The sequence below is a fragment of the Lepidochelys olivacea genome (genome assembly GCF_965140295.1).
Source record: "Lepidochelys olivacea isolate rLepOli2 genome assembly, chromosome: 1".
Classification (NCBI taxonomy): domain Eukaryota; kingdom Metazoa; phylum Chordata; order Testudines; family Cheloniidae; genus Lepidochelys; species Lepidochelys olivacea.
This window is the reverse complement of record NC_140411.1, coordinates 320,864,138-320,877,262: the sequence shown is the minus strand read 5'-3', so window position 1 is coordinate 320,877,262 and position 13,125 is coordinate 320,864,138. Positions and strand designations below refer to the sequence as shown.

General features: G+C 40.7%; 1 protein-coding gene across 12 annotated transcripts in view; it reads left to right on the top strand.

The window, feature by feature from the left end:
- Nucleotides 1-13,125, top strand: part of TAFA5 (TAFA chemokine like family member 5) — a gene marked incomplete at its 3' end in the record, with an annotated part of 615,005 nt that overhangs the window by 558,819 nt on the left and 43,061 nt on the right. The window contains exon 5 of one of the 12 annotated variants that reach the window (XR_014709329.1): nucleotides 11,071-11,140. The exons of the other annotated variants lie outside the window; for them this stretch is intronic. Of the gene's footprint in view, nucleotides 1-11,070; nucleotides 11,141-13,125 lie in introns of those variants that run through there. 12 annotated transcript variants of the gene reach the window in all.

Below are 13,125 nucleotides of genomic sequence, written 5' to 3'. Positions count from 1 at the left end.
GTTTCTCATCAAAATCAAAACTGAAAAGATTTAACAAAATATATGTGTTTTTTAAAAGTTCCAAAACATACCTTCAATTCCTCCTGGAGCTTTTTGCCTGCAGATTAAGAAGAGATCCCTGCATCAGTTTGCATATGGTTAACATCTGGAAAGTTATCTCCAAAACACAGAGATTAAAAATGAATTGGGTTTTTTAATGAAAGTTTATGTTCTGCAGAAGCTGATAGCTGTCACTTGGGAAGGTTTCCCAGTCTCCTTGGTTGAGCAGAATTTTCAGTTCATGTTGTTTACATTTCTCTTTTCTTAGATATCGTAGAAATATCCAGTCCATTGAAGGTTTGCAAGATACTGTCTGTATTTCTCTCTTTTAAAATAGTTTCCTTTGCCATGAATCAGAGGAAGTGCATCAGAATGTGGTGAGGCCAGCTGTCCAGTCCAGTTGCAGACCTTGAGTTCTATTTACTCACTCCATGTCAGTGTTCACACCTTCCAGTGGGTCTAGCATTTCTGGAAGCACTTCAGCCATGAATTTTACCTTATTGCCCAATTTCACATACTTGGGCATCTCCACAATGCAGATATTCTGTGTGCCCAGCTTACTAAATTGCTGATCAAGGCCCTGATTGAGGACAGTATTTGCTTAAGTTCATCCCTAGTTAACACAGCCCTTAAGCACATGCTTAAAGCTTAAAGTGTTTAAACTTCCTTAACACGTGTCCTGCAATGTCACTTGCTTAAGTGGACCTTAACTGCATTCCTACATGCTGTCCTGAATAGGGGTGCTTCCCTGAATCAGGTTCCAACACATGTAAGTCTTTCATTTTACATTCTAGGACTGTTACTTTATGTTGGTGAGAGATGGAGGGGTTTGAAGTAATTTACTCTTGCTGGAAGCATACCCACTTTTCCATTTCACTCACCCTCTTTGTCCTATCTTCTACACTTCTCTTCTTACAGACCTAAATTCTTTTTATAAATGTCACCAACATCAGATATGACCTCCAGGAAAACTTCTGTCAGGGAGTATCATGTGCTGTTACTTCCCATCAGCAGGAGACTAGCTAACTGGGTCCATGCATGTCACAGAATGACCCTTTGTCCATGTTCTTCAGGAAACCTGCAGTACTTCCTTTTGTTCTTAATGTGTTTCTCAGATAGTTTGCTCTTTCCACTACTTCTCTGACTTGGAATGTTCATGGATGGTTTATTTAACAGCTCTTCCTGGGCTGTTAAACATTCCAGAAGCTGCAACACTGTTAAGCTGAGGCGATACACAGGGCTTTATTTATTTAGCAGTTTTATACTCTTTTTGTTACCTTTATATCAAAGATGAAAATTAAAATTAGGCTACAACTATGTCACAATTTATTCATCTATCCTATTAGTAGTTTCTTTATTATTTATGTCTCTGTACATTTGCCTGGCATGCTATAAAGGGTAAAAAAAAGGATACAAAGCTAAAGGAAAGTTGAGTGAAACTGTTTGTTAATAGGTAAGTGAAACTGAAGGTATTCCTTAGGAAAGTTAATAATTTCAGACTTCTTAAAAAAATCAATTGAATGAATAGAACGCTGGCCACTATAAAATGTAGTAAGGTTGTGAGCTGTCAGTCTGAATCTCTGTGTCCTTGATTGCCCTGAATGAAATAACTTAATGTACACACTACTCCAACCAGCGATGCCTTGGGAATCTCAGGGCTACCACAGAGAGTGCTTGTAAATAACAGCTCCAAAGGCTGACATTTATAACAAACAAGAATTGGTAGGCACTCTGCAGCCAGGCAAATAGTTCAGTATGGTCTGATCACAACATTTAGGGTCAGCTTTCTTCCCAGATGAGGAAAGGGGCAGCTATTCACCTTGCCACATGAACTCTGCTAAATATAGCCTCACAAAAACATGATCAGGCTGCTAACAAACCATCATAACTTTTCCCCCAATCCACTGCCTTCCTCTCTTTGACAGGTTCCCCTCTCACAATTTCTGATCCAAAATTGCCTACATTTTAAATTCAGCAGTCTTTCAATGTAATTTTTAAATGCATCTTGACTTTGCAAATCAGACTGTAAAGATATTTAGTTTCAACAAAAATAATCCTCTTTAAAATTTGGGCTGTATTTGAATCCATTTTTGCCCTATATTTATCTTTGTAACAAAATCACTCCAGGGTTAAGGATATGGTATTTGGTATGCCACTTTTATTTTGTTCTTTCCTCCTATTCCCTTTTAAAAAATGAAGTAAACCTTCCTTGGCATTTCGCTGTCTAACACTACAACTGTAGCCAATTAAATTAAGTTTCCTGAGTACCTACAAGGTCCCAGGTAGATGCTGTTTCACAAAACACATTGGTTTAAATGAGACTGAGTCAGATAGATTTCAAGAACTTACCAAATTTGCAAGAAAAACAAGTGTCTTGATAAATGTTATATTGGCTCATATGCAAGGTTTAGTTTGCTTGCAATATTTTCCCTATTGCATTCATAAAGCTGGGATGAAATGCACAGAGTAAATACATCGTTCCATATGTCTGCCATAAAATCCCAGTAGAAGGAAAATGCTTACGTGAGTTCTGCTAAAGGTTTTAGAAGTCCTGAATTATTAAGAGCTTGACTGGTAATTAAAACATACAGTACATAGTCTGCTATAAACATGTGAAAAATATTACAGAAGCTACTTGAATCCATCTACGCATGCATAAGAAACAAATTACTCCAAATATCCTCAATATTATTAGATGTGAACACCTATGTTTTTGTAATTGGGTCTGAGCTTCTCATGCACATAATAGTTATGTAGCACAGGGATGGGCATATTGTAAGTATCAAGAAGTGCTAATCTAAACAGAAATTATAATGAAGTCAGAGATGTCAATGACAATTAGCTGTGTCATGAATATTCATTTCATATTCACTCTGTACAATGAATATTAGTATATGATTGAATAGTGCTGCAAGAAATGGAGAGATAACTAACAGTCAAGTGGTAATTAATGCGATCTTTCCTGAGTAGTACAGCACTTGTCAAGCGGCATGTGGGCAAGAGCAGTGACTGGAAAGTTAACATTCAAAGACAACTAGTCATACTGTGTTTGGCAGCAGGCCTCTATTACAAAAGTCTGCAGGAATGCTATTTTTAAAAAAGGAGAAACAAATCAAAGCTTCATACAAGTGTTTTTTACCATGTGCAGTAATAATTCTAGAAAAGCTCACTTCACAGGTTCAGGCTACATTACAGCCACCATGATGTACCACATGTAATTCAAGCAAGCAAAGGTCTGCTGTTACTCCAAGAACAGTCTCAGGGATTCCAGAGTAGCCCTTCTATTGCTTACTTCCCAAGGTGTTGACCTATTAATGTGTTCCTGCAAGGTGAAAGGAGGGGCTCGCCCGAATAGAATTGTCAGGGTTTACCAAGGATCTCCCTGTGCCCTTCAGGAAAGTCTCCAGAACAGAATAGGTCTGTTCCCCTGGGAGGAAACAGATACAGCCTTCTGCTCAAAGGACTGACACCCAGGCAGTACTTTCCCAAAACAAAATGTTTTCTTTATTTAGTGTAACCAATCTTTCCTAATACAATTAATCTAAACCTAAATTAAAACATAAATCCCTTATCACAGGTATACAAGTTAAAGTGATTATGTTCTACACATGGTGATCAGTCATATGCAGGACACTGACAGCAATCTTAATAAACTCTAAACTTTATGCATAGTAACATAAACCTACACATCACTGCTTCTGCTGTTACCCTATGGTTGTTTCTGGTACTTCTTCTGATTCCTTTGTTCTGTTAGGTTTCTTCTGATCTTCTTCTAGTTCTCCTTCTTCTTCTCCTGCTCCTGACTTTTGCTTGCTTGCTCTCTGTCTTTTATTCAATTTTTGGCCTGTTCTGATTGGCTTGGTTAGTATACCTATCCTCCAATGACCTTCACACCCTCTCTTTTTGGTCCATACTTATAGATTTATCATTTATGATTAGTCTAACTGTCAATCAAAACTGTTACACAACAAGTCTTAGTATTATGAAATGCTTACTATGACGATCTGGGGACCCTCAGCTACTATTGGACTCAGTATGCCTGACTGACCCTTCCTTTCAGTTTTGGAGTGACCTTTACCTAACCTCAGTCCATACTCTGCCTACCAACACACTAGCCATAGCCTAACCTGCTTAAACTACTAATTCACTGCCCTGGGCTGTGTGCCAACATTGTATGCATACTTAAATTATCAAACTTTTAAACTATAAACAATCACCTTATTTCTTTAGTATATTCTTATTTGTTAATGTATGCACCTTAATGTTATGGTCTATCGTGGACACCCCATTTCTTAACAATTTAGTTAATTTTATTTCAGTTCTTTCTCTATTTTCAGCAATGTTTTCAGTGCTGTGCTTAAAAATCAAAATAGAGCAGCTCAAAATCCTTTTGTATCACTACCATGAACCCAAACAGTGGGGGAGAGAGAAATATGTTCACATGAAATAACTCCCCCAACACACAGATGTTTCTATGTGTCTATGATTTCCAACAAACTTTGGACAAATGTACTGTTTCAGGAAAAGCATGCATATTCAGGATAGCACTTACGCACATGCTTATGTCCCATTGAAGTCAATGGAACTGAAGCAAATGGCAGCTGGTTTAAAACAAACAAAAGAAGTACTTCTTCACACAGTGCACAGTCAAACTGTGGAACTCATTGCTAGATGATGTTGTGAAGGCCAAAAGTATAACTGGGTTCAAAAAAGAATTAGATAAGTTCAGGGAGAATAGGTCCATCAATGACTATCAGCCAAGATGATCAGGGATGCAATCCCATGCTCTGGTTTTTTCTAAGCCTAATTGCCAAATGTTGGGACGGGACAATAGGAAACGGATTACTTGATAATTTTGATGAACTTGATGATTGCCCTGTACTATTCATTCCCTGTGAAGCATCTGGCATTGGCCATTCTCAGATGACACAATACTGGGCTAGATGGAGCATTGGTCTGACCCATTGTGGCCATTCTTATGTTCTTATGTTTCCTGATTCAGGCCCTACACTGGAGAGGCATTCATGACCATGAAGGTACACAGCACTCCTTGCAAGTTGTATGCTTTATTTAAGTGACTTTATTCTATTTTGGAGGCCCCCTATGATTGATAGTATTCCCCAGCAACTTTATAAGTGCCCTCCCAAAAGTTTAACCCTCAGTCATTGTTAACATCTTGTCAAACATGCATCAGTATACATTAATATTAATAAGCACGTGCTAAGTATATAATTCACTGCTGAAACCCACAGAACCCTACCACAGTACAATAACATGGTCTTTCCTGGGTGTGAGTGCGTACTTACCATGATTTTAAAAGAAGCACCACAGAGTTAACCTTGAAGTCTTCTACAGAAGGAGCTTCATATGGAAATCTTCTATTCAGATTACAAAACAAAACAGAAAAATATGGAGAAATCTGGAAGTTATTTCTAGAGGCAGTACATTTTTAATAAATAATATATGAAAACAGATGAGGCAAATGTATTCCGACTAGCTCTCCCATCCCTCACTAATACATGTCTAATACCCCTCTTCACGGGTACTGATTCAACCAGTATGTGAAGGAATTAAAATAACATTAACTTTAATATATGTGGTTGAATGGAAAGAGAATACTATAATGTAATTATGTTTTGATTGTAATAAAACAATTCTTTCTACAAAAGAAACTTCTGTAATTATGAGTCAAATCTTCATTAAGTCTATATTAATTAAAACCAAGTTTATTCTTTATAATTTGCTCATACTCTGTTCTGGAAATATATGTTTAAAATTATAATCAATCAATGAAAAAAAAGTCCTGGTGTATCGTGAGTCTGTGTGTTAGGTCGGGGCTCACCAGACAATGGTCTCATTGACAGTACAGTGTTAATATGTACCTGGTTTGGGGCCAATCAGAAAAGTTTTAGAATTTGGCCCTTTATTTTGTCACCTTCTCTTTGTACAACATTACAAGATTAATATTGTATGAGAACACAGGAGGAGTGCTAGGAGAGAATGGAAAGGGGTAGGGATAAGTAATATTAAAGCACATCTCTCATGGACTCTTGAAGGGAGCCCCTACACTTCTTCCTTTCCCCCTGTCTGTTGTTTCCTCTTATTGTACTTATCTCACAATCAGTATAGATAAAGGTGTGGGCTTTTAAAAACTTTTTTTTACCAGTAAGTGTACTATTAATTTCATTCTTGCTGAGGGAAAAGGTGAAAGGAAAGTAATTGCACCCACTCGGATTTAGACTGAACACTCTGGGACAGGGAGTCTATCTTCATTTGTTAGGAAACATGCCATGACTGTATCATGATATAAGAAGCTATAAGAGAGAAACCAGCTTGAGTTCATTTTAGAAGGCATTTCGAAAATTAATTATCACACAGGAAACCAGGGCTAAGGAAATTTGATCAAAATTTGTCATTGATCTGATGATTTATTGGGGGGGGGGGGCTCTATTCTGGTTTTCACAGCCAGAATCTGTATTTGGGGGGCTTGTGGACAACAGCACCAGCAGACATTATTACTGACCTAGAATGTATCTGGGAGCACTGAGATAACACAGGCCTGAGCAGCAGCTGCAACCCTCTTTGAAAGGGCGAAATTTCCAGTCCCCAGGGCCAGCCTTGCTCTGCTGACTAATATAGAAGGTCAGGGTATAGCTCCTTTTTGGTGCTGAGTGTTGCTGTAAATACTAAACATTCAAATCCATGCACACTCAGAGTTCAAGTGAACCAAGATTGCATCTTCTTCTTGATCAGGTGCTCAAGGAGAGGGGGAAAGAGCATTTTGAACCCTTTTCTTCAACCTCTTGCAAGCCCATGCAAGGATAGCCTCAATCTAGCTCTTGATTTATCATCTGTCCTTCAAGTATGAAGGACCAATACTAAGTACGTATATCAAATGTAGCCATGTGTACAGCAGCAATTGAGAAATAACTGGAAAACAGACATGTTTTAAGCTTAACCTTAAAATTCTGAGAGAATCACTTGAGTAGCTATCGGTTAGGAGGACATTCAACCCTTGGAGACAAGTGGAAAAAAATGTTCTGTACATGGAGATTGCATGTGATACAGATGGTAGAAGAAGCAAACAGTCTGACCTGGAGTGCAAAGCCTGAATAGGAACATAATCCTGCTTCAAAATGCTTACAATACAACCCTATGAAGCCATGTAATGTACAAAGAATGTGTGGAGATGAGTAATTTGCATTAGAGCCCAGAAGTGCTGCATGTAAAAAATGAGCACAAAGAAATGTTTGATTGCCAGATACCTGTCTTGCTCTGCCCACCCATAAATGATAGGCAAACCATTGCTTTTAGATAATATTGAAATAATAGTTATAGGTATGACTTGGAACCTTCAATGGGTTCACAGTTGTAGGAGAGGACTTAGAGTCTTTTCTGAACTTGTGTGGCCCCATCAACAGCAAATTGCAGTCCCTATACTCTTTGGAGCTTAGGGACATCTCCGTTCTTATTCCACTGTGGCACCTGACACCCCAAAGGGGATGGGTATGAGTTGTGGCCAGTAATCTGCTCCCCAGACACTGGTCAGAATCACTAGTATCACAGCAGCTCTCAGAAAGGCAGTCCACCCAGTCTGCATGATGAAAAACAACCAGTAAAACAGCAAGGGCTGATGTAGTGAAACAGCATCTCAGTTATTGCATGTCCAACCATGGCCACTGCTAAAGTTCACCATCTGACAATAGGTAACAAAGAACATGCCAATGGATAGACCTGTTAGGTGCCTCATCTGCAGGGGCACAGAGATAGTTGGCCAAACAAAGAAGCATTAGGGTACCGTGTGCAATAATGCATGGCCACAAACTCAGTAGGTTGCCATGGAACAGTGTAATAAGAAAAAGATAGTTGCATGATCAAAATCTCAGTGCAGTGTTGTCAGGGTTTCCTCCCCACTCTGAACCGTGGGGTACAGGTGTGGGGACCTGCATGAAAGACCCCTTAAGCTTATTTCTACCAGCTTAGGTTAAAACTTCCCCAAGGCACAAATCCTTTCCTTGTTCTTGGACGGTATTGCTGCCACCACCAAGTGATTTAGACAGAAAATCAGGAAAAAGGGTCACGTGGAGTCTCTGTTTCCCCAAAATATTACCCCAAGCCCCTTCACCACCTTTCCTGGGGAGGCTTGAGAATCATCTAATAACCAATTGGTTACAATGTGAGCACACACCAAACTCCTTGGTTTTTAGGACATTGGAAATCAATCAGGTTCTTAAAAGAAGAATGTTATTTTTAAAAAAAGTAAAAGAATCACACCTGCAAAATCAGGATGGAAGGTAACTTTAGAGAGTAAATAAAAAGATTTAAAACACAGAGGATTTCTCTCTGATTCTGCTTTCTAGTTACAAAACAGAAATTAAATTACCTCTTAGCATAGGGAAAATTCACAAGCTAAAACAAAAGATAATCTAGCACATTTCCTTGCCTTACTTACAATTTTTGTAATCTTAGATTCTCATTTCAGGTAAGTTTTCAGGAGATGTTTTTCCAGAGAAGGAACAAACAAAGAGAGCACAAACAAAACCTCTCCCCTCCCCCCACAGGTTTGAAAGTATCTTCTTCCCCCATTGGTCCTTCTGGTCAGTTGCCAACTAGGTTAATTGAATGGATTAACCCCTTACAGGTAAGGCAATTCAGTACAGCTGCCCTGTGTATATTTATGACAACTGTACATACACCTCTGTCCCCAACAGCCAGCATCAGCAAATTGGCAAGCCAAAAGTTGGCAAGAAAATCATAAATGGCCATTGTGGAAATCTAGTAATCACACGCCCTGAATCAGAGACAGCTCCAATATTGCCTATTGTTTTGTGCCACCATCATTGCCAAAGCATGACGTAAGATTTCAGAAATGTCTACACTCTTTTCTTAACTGCCACATTTACAGGCATTCCCTACCTTTCCTTTGAAGAACTGCAATTCCAGTCATCTTTGTCAGCCTGTCTTGGATTGACTGCCCTTGTCGTAAATCTTGCTAGCTAGTCACAGCCACTATTTTGAACGACAGCTACTACCCAGTGCTGTTTACATTTGCAACAATGCAAGTACTCTCTTCCACTTTACTTGCTTCGTGATGCCAGTTCGGCACTCTGCTTTTTTTGCACTTTTATATGGGATTATTCATTTTTCCTTGCTACTTTGGGAGTACAAGACTACTTCAGAATAATGATAGTCCAGTCAGCCATGCGTGTGTGGGAGAGGATTGCTCTGCAAAGTTCCAAAAGAAACTCAGAATCTGATGTAAAGAAAATGTATGGTTAGAAACTTCCAGTTCATTTAACTCCCTTTTCTGTGTATGATTTGCCAGGATTTTATGCAAACTTTGGGGGAACTATTAACAAATAAGGATGTGTTAAACAACTTGTATTCTTCTAGTTGGAAAGATATCTTGAAATCCACAAGGGAAAAGAGCAATGCAGAATGAGGGCTATCATCAGCAATGGAAGCGATTAGAAAGTAAAGGTTTGTTTCAGAGAATGGTGATGGTTAACATATACTGTGTCAGGCTATCTTACAAGCAGAAAAAAAATAACTCCAATGTAGTATGAGAGTCAGGCATATTTATGATTATAAGTTTTTACAGTTTTTCCCACACCTTACACAGTTCGCTGAAATAATGGTCAAAGAAAATAAAATATCAAAAATTAAGGCTTGCTAAGAAAAGATGTAGGGTTTGTGGCATTTTAACCATGGATAAGTCTGTTTCAGTTCTGAGCAGAACACTCTTAGCACAGCTGGAGATAATTCTGAAAGTGCAAGTGAGTCTTTGTCAGTTGTCCTTTTTCAATATAGTGTCACATCCCCAAAGGGCCTCAGCAAACTGCAACACCTCAGCTTTCTAACTAAAGGTCTTGAGCATGAAAGTAAAGGAGCCCATGCTCTCCTCTGCTTCCATAGTCAAGAAAGAGGGAGGTGCAGAAAGAGGAGAGCCAGCTCTGTTTTATGCTACTGAGTTGTAGCTGTAAGCTCTAGCTTTGTAGGTGGGTAGAGAGTGAAGCAAGAGATACTACCCCCCCCTCCACTGAGCACAGTGGCATAATTTATTCAAGAGATAGTAGTTTTCCTTTCATATTATGGAATACCCCTGTATGAGACTATGAGGTTCAAAAGAGAGGTAGCCCTTAGAATAATAGAATATCATAGAATCATAGAATATCAGGGTTGGGAGGGACCTCAGGAGGTCATCTAGTCCAACCCCCTGCTCAAAAGCAGGATCTCCAACTAAATCATCCCAGCCAGGGCTTTGTCAAGCCTGACCTTAAAAACCTCTAAGGAAGGAGATTCTACCACCTCCCTAGGTAACCCAATCCAGTGCTTCACCACCCTCCTAGTAAAAAAGTTTTTCCTAATATCCAACCTAAACCTCTCCCACTGCAACTTGAGACCATTACTCCTTGTTCTGCCATGTGGTACCACTGAGAACAGTGTAGATCCATCCTTTTTGGAACCCCCTTTCAGGTAGTTGAAAGCAGCTATCAAATTCCCCCTCAGTTTTCTCTTCTGCAGACTAAAATAATCCCAGTTCCCTCAGCTTCTCCTCATAAGTCATATTCTCCAGCCCCCAATCATTTTTGTTGCCCTCCACTGGACTCTTTCCAATTTTTCCACATCCTTCTTGTAGTGTGGGGCCCCAAACTGGACACAGGATTCCAGATGAGGCCTCACCAATGCCGAATAGAGGGAAATGATCACATCCCTTGATCTGCTGGCAAAGCTCCTACTTATATAGCCCAAAATGCCCTTAGCCTTCTTGGCAACAAGGGCACACTGCTGACTCATATCCAGCTTCTCATTCACTGTAACGCCTAGGTCCTTTTCTGCAGAACTGCTGCCTAGCCACTCAGTCCCTAGTCTGTAGCAGTGCATGGGATTCTGCCATCCTAAGTACAGGACTCTGCACTTGTCCTTGTTGAACCTCATCAGATTTCTTTTGGCCCAATCCTCTAATTTGTCTAGGTCCCTCTGTATGAGCATGTACTCAATGCTTTTTTTGCCTCTGTTTTCACTAACAAGGTCAGCTCCCAGACTGCTGCGCTGGGCATCACAAAATGCGGAAGAGATGGCCAGCCCTCTGTGGAGATAGAGGCGGTTAGGGACTATTTAGAAAAGCTGGACGTGCACAAGTCCATGGGGCCGGACGAGTTGCATCCGAGAGTGCTGAAGGAATTGGCGGCTGTGATTGCAGAGCCACTGGCCATTATCTTTGAAAACTCGTGGCGAACCGGGGAAGTCCCGGATGACTGGAAAAAGGCTAATGTAGTGCCAATCTTTAAAAAAGGGAAGAAGGATGATCCTGGGAACTACAGGCCAGTCAGCCTCACCTCAGTCCCTGGAAAAATCATGGAGCAGGTCCTCAAAGAATCAATCCTGAAGCACTTGCATGAGAGGAAAGTGATCAGGAACAGCCAGCATGGATTCACCAAGGGAAGGTCATGCCTAACTAATCTAATCGCCTTTTATGATGAGATTACTGGTTCTGTGGATGAAGGGAAAGCAGTGGATGTATTGTTTCTTGACTTTAGCAAAGCTTTTGACATGGTCTCCCATAGTATTCTTGTCAGCAAGTTAAGGAAGTATGGGCTGGATGAATGCACTATAAGGTGGGTAGAAAGCTGGCTAAAATGTCGGGCTCAACGGGTAGTGATCAATGGCTCCATGTCTAGTTGGCAGCCGGTATCCAGTGGAGTGCCCCAGGGGTCGGTCCTGGGGCCGGTTTTATTCAATATCTTCATAAATGATCTGGAGGATGGTGTGGATTGCACTCTCAGCAAATTTGCGGATGATACTAAACTGGGAGGAGTGGTAGATACGCTGGAGGGGAGGGATAGGATACAGAAGGACCTAGACAAATTGGAGGATTGGGCCAAAAGGAATCTGATGAGGTTCAATAAGGATAAGTGCAGGGTCCTGCACTTAGGACGGAAGAACCCAATGCACAGCTACAGACTAGGGACCGAATGGCTAGGCAGCAGTTCTGCAGAAAAGGACCTAGGGGTGACAGTGGACGAGAAGCTGGATATGAGTCAGCAGTGTGCCCTTGTTGCCAAGAAGGCCAATGGCATTTTGGGATGTATAAGTAGGGGCATAGCGAGCAGATCGAGGGACGTGATCGTTCCCCTCTATTCGACATTGGTGAGGCCTCATCTGGAGTACTGTGTCCAGTTTTGGGCCCCACACTTCAAGAAGGATGTGGATAAATTGGAGAGAGTCCAGCGAAGGGCAACAAAAATGATTAGGGGTCTGGAACACATGAGTTATGAGGAGAGGCTGAGGGAGCTGGGATTGTTCAGCCTGCAGAAGAGAAGAATGAGGGGGGATTTGATAGCTGCTTTCAACTACCTGAAAGGGGGTTCCAAAGAGGATGGCTCTAGACTGTTCTCAATGGTAGCAGATGACAGAACGAGGAGTAATGGTCTCAAGTTGCAGTGGGGGAGGTTTAGATTGGATATTAGGAAAAACTTTTTCACTAAGAGGGTGGTGAAACACTGGAATGCGTTACCTAGGGAGGTGGTAGAATCTCCTTCCTTAGAGGTTTTTAAGGTCAGGCTTGACAAAGCCCTGGCTGGGATGATTTAACTGGGAATTGGTCCTGCTTTGAGCAGGGGGTTGGACTAGATGACCTTCTGGGGTCCCTTCCAACCCTGATATTCTATGATTCTATGATTCTATGATTCTATCGTATCCCTACCCTCCGGCATATCTACCACTCCTCCCAGTTTAGTGTCATCCCTTGTTCATAGAAGGGATGACATCACATGCTGAAGGAATCACACTATAAAGGAAAAGAATGATTCCAGCTTGGGGAGTCCCATCTTCCTATTCCTCCCGTAGCATTTGTGATTACATCTAAAATAAAAAAAATAATTAAATTTATAAAAAATAACAAAAGATTAGTACAGAGATCCAGATAGGGCCATTCCGTAATAATGTTTTAAAAAGCTACAAGAAGCACTGGAAGAAGTTTCACAGATAACTGCAATGGACACTTTTCCCAGCACCTGCCCAGGAGGCAGCAGCTCCTGAGGCAGAATAAGCTCACAGAGGAAATGGAAATTGCTTCTCTTGACA